General features: G+C 52.2%; 9 non-coding genes and 2 pseudogenes across 9 annotated transcripts; all 11 read right to left on the reverse strand.

Annotated features, from left to right (window-relative positions):
* Positions 1–17: 17 nt before the first annotated feature.
* On the reverse strand, positions 18–136 carry LOC143976609 (5S ribosomal RNA). Its single transcript, XR_013272910.1, has one exon. It is a non-coding gene; the product is annotated as a 5S ribosomal RNA (ribosomal RNA).
* Positions 137–246: 110 nt separating this feature from the next.
* LOC143976406 (5S ribosomal RNA) lies at positions 247–365 on the reverse strand. The gene has a single exon (XR_013272714.1). It is a non-coding gene; the product is annotated as a 5S ribosomal RNA (ribosomal RNA).
* Positions 366–474: 109 nt separating this feature from the next.
* Positions 475–593, reverse strand: LOC143978864 (5S ribosomal RNA; annotated as a pseudogene).
* Positions 594–702: 109 nt separating this feature from the next.
* On the reverse strand, positions 703–821 carry LOC143976957 (5S ribosomal RNA). The gene has a single exon (XR_013273246.1). It is a non-coding gene; the product is annotated as a 5S ribosomal RNA (ribosomal RNA).
* A 109-nt stretch (positions 822–930) lies between these two features.
* Positions 931–1,049, reverse strand: LOC143977372 (5S ribosomal RNA). The gene has a single exon (XR_013273654.1). It is a non-coding gene; the product is annotated as a 5S ribosomal RNA (ribosomal RNA).
* Positions 1,050–1,158: 109 nt separating this feature from the next.
* Positions 1,159–1,277, reverse strand: LOC143978204 (5S ribosomal RNA; annotated as a pseudogene).
* A 108-nt stretch (positions 1,278–1,385) lies between these two features.
* Positions 1,386–1,504, reverse strand: LOC143976768 (5S ribosomal RNA). The gene has a single exon (XR_013273062.1). It is a non-coding gene; the product is annotated as a 5S ribosomal RNA (ribosomal RNA).
* Positions 1,505–1,613: 109 nt separating this feature from the next.
* On the reverse strand, positions 1,614–1,732 carry LOC143977531 (5S ribosomal RNA). The gene has a single exon (XR_013273806.1). It is a non-coding gene; the product is annotated as a 5S ribosomal RNA (ribosomal RNA).
* Positions 1,733–1,841: 109 nt separating this feature from the next.
* On the reverse strand, positions 1,842–1,960 carry LOC143976623 (5S ribosomal RNA). The gene has a single exon (XR_013272923.1). It is a non-coding gene; the product is annotated as a 5S ribosomal RNA (ribosomal RNA).
* Positions 1,961–2,069: 109 nt separating this feature from the next.
* Positions 2,070–2,188, reverse strand: LOC143976821 (5S ribosomal RNA). Its single transcript, XR_013273115.1, has one exon. It is a non-coding gene; the product is annotated as a 5S ribosomal RNA (ribosomal RNA).
* Positions 2,189–2,297: 109 nt separating this feature from the next.
* Positions 2,298–2,416, reverse strand: LOC143976562 (5S ribosomal RNA). The gene has a single exon (XR_013272864.1). It is a non-coding gene; the product is annotated as a 5S ribosomal RNA (ribosomal RNA).
* Positions 2,417–2,500: the final 84 nt, after the last annotated feature.

Raw genomic sequence — 2,500 nt, forward strand, 5'->3', positions numbered from 1 at the left:
ACAACATAATGGAAAAAAGCCTACGGCACCTGGTATTCCCAGGCGGTCTCCCATCCAGGTACTAACCAGGCCCGACCCTGCTTAGCATCCGAGATCAGACGAGATCGAGTGCCTTCAGGGTGATGTGGCCGTAGGCGATTCTTGCACCCTACTTACAACTCTCTTGACAAAAGCCAAGGTGGTCACCTCGGGCAATCGAGAGGAAAAATACAGCAGGTCGCCAAAGCCAACAACATAATGGAAAAAAGCCTACGGCACCTGGTATTCCCAGGTGGTCTCCCATCCAGGTACTAACCAGGCCCGACCCTGCTTAGCATCTGAGATCAGACGAGATCAAGTGCATTCAGGGTGATGTGGCCATAGGGGATCTTGCACCCTACTTACAACTCTCTTGACAAAAGCCAAGGTGGTCACCTCGGGCAATCGAGAGGATAAATACAGCAGGTCGCCAAAACCAACAACATAATGGAAAAAAGCCTACGGCACCCGGTATTCCCAGGCAGTCTCCCATCCAGGTGCTAACCAGACCTGACCCTGCTTAGCATCCGAGATCAGATGAGATCGAGCGCATTCAGGGTGATGTGGCCGTAGGCGATCTTGCACCCTACTTACAACTCTCTTGACAAAAGCCGAGGTGGTCACCTCGGGGAATCGAGAGGAAAAATACAGCAGGTCGCCAAAGCCAACAACACAATGGAAAAAAGCCTACGGCACCTGGTATTCCCAGGCGGTCTCCCATCCAGGTACTAACCAAGCCCGACCCTGCTTAGCATCCGAGATCAGATGAGATCGAGCGCATTCAGTGTGATGTGGCCGTAAGCGATCTTGCACCCTACTTACAACTCTCTTGACAAAAGCCAAGGTGGTCACCTCGGGCAATCGAGAGGAAAAATACAGCAGGTCGCCAAAGCCAACAACATAATGGAAAAAAGCCTACGGCACCTGGTATTCCCAGGCGGTCTCCCATCCTGTTACTAACAAGGCCCGACCCTGCTTAGCATCCGAGATCAGATGAGATCGAGCGCATTCAGGGTGATGTGGCCGTAGGCGATCTTGCACCCTACTTACAACTCTCTTGACAAAAGCCAAGGTGGTCACCTCGGGCAATCGAGAGGAAAAATACAGCAGGTCGCCAAATCCAACAACATAAATGAAAAAAGCCTACGGCACCTGGTATTCCCAGGCGGTCTCCCATCCAGGTACTAACCAGGCCTGACCCTACTTAGCATCCGAGATCAGACGAGATCGAGTGCCTTCAGGGTGATGCGGCCGTAGGTGATCTTGCACCCTACTTACAACTCTCTTGACAAAAGCCAAGGTGGTCACCTCGGGCAATCGAGAGGAAAAATACAGCAGGTCGCCAAAGCCAACAACATAATGGAAAAAGCCTACGGCACCTGGTATTCCCAGGCGGTCTCCCATCCAGGTACTATCCAGGCCGAACCCTGCTTAGCATCCGAGATCAGACGAGATCGAGCGCATTCAGGGTGATGTGGCCGTAGGCGATCTTGCCCCCTACTTACAACTCTCTTGACAAAAGCCAAGGTGGTCACCTCGGGCAATCGAGAGGAAAAATACAGCAGGTCGCCAAAGCCAACAACATAATGGAAAAAAGCCTACGGCACCTGGTATTCCCAGGCGGTCTCCCATCCAGTTACTAACCAGGCCAAACCCTGCTTAGCATCCGAGATCAGACGAGATCGAGCGCATTCAGGGTGATGTGGCCGTAGGCGATCTTGCACCCTACTTACAACTCTCTTGACAAAAGCCAAGGTGGTCACTTCAGGCAACCGAAAGGAAAAATACAGCAGGTCGCCAAAACCAACAACATAATGGAAAAAAGCCTACGGCACCTGGTATTCCCAGGTGGTCTCCCATTCAGGTACTAACCAGGCCCGACCCTGCTTAGCATCCGAGATCAGACGAGATCGAGCGCATTTAGGGTGATGTGGCCGTAGGCGATCTTGCACCCTACTTACAACTCTCTTGACTAAAGCCAAGGTGGTCACCTCGGGCAATCGAGAGGAAAAATACAGCAGGTCGCCAAAGCCAACAACATAATGGAAAAAAGACTACGGCACCTGGTATTCCCAGGCGGTCTCCCATCCAGGTACTAACCAGGCCCGACCCTGCTTAGCATCCGAGATCAGACGAGATCGAGCGCATTTAGGGTGATGTGGCCGTAGGCGATCTTGCACCCTACTTACAACTCTCTTGACAAAAGCCAAGGTGGTCACCTCGGGCAATCGAGAGGAAAAATACAGCAGGTCGCCAAAGCCAACAACATAATGGAAAAAAGCCTACAGCACCTGGTATTCCCAGGCGGTCTCCCATCCAGGTACTAACCAGGCCCGACCCTGCTTAGCATCCGAGATCAGACGAGATCAAGCGCATTCAGGGTGATGTGGCCATAGGCGATCTTGCACCCTACTTACAACTCTCTTGACAAAAGCCAAGGTGGTCACCTCGGGCAATAGAAAGGAAAAATACAGCAGGTCGC

The sequence above is a fragment of the Lithobates pipiens genome, unplaced genomic scaffold (genome assembly GCF_037356315.1).
Source record: "Lithobates pipiens isolate NorthernLeopardFrog02 unplaced genomic scaffold, aLitPip1_a1.2 Scaffold_13, whole genome shotgun sequence".
In the NCBI taxonomy this organism is placed as follows: domain Eukaryota; kingdom Metazoa; phylum Chordata; class Amphibia; order Anura; family Ranidae; genus Lithobates; species Lithobates pipiens.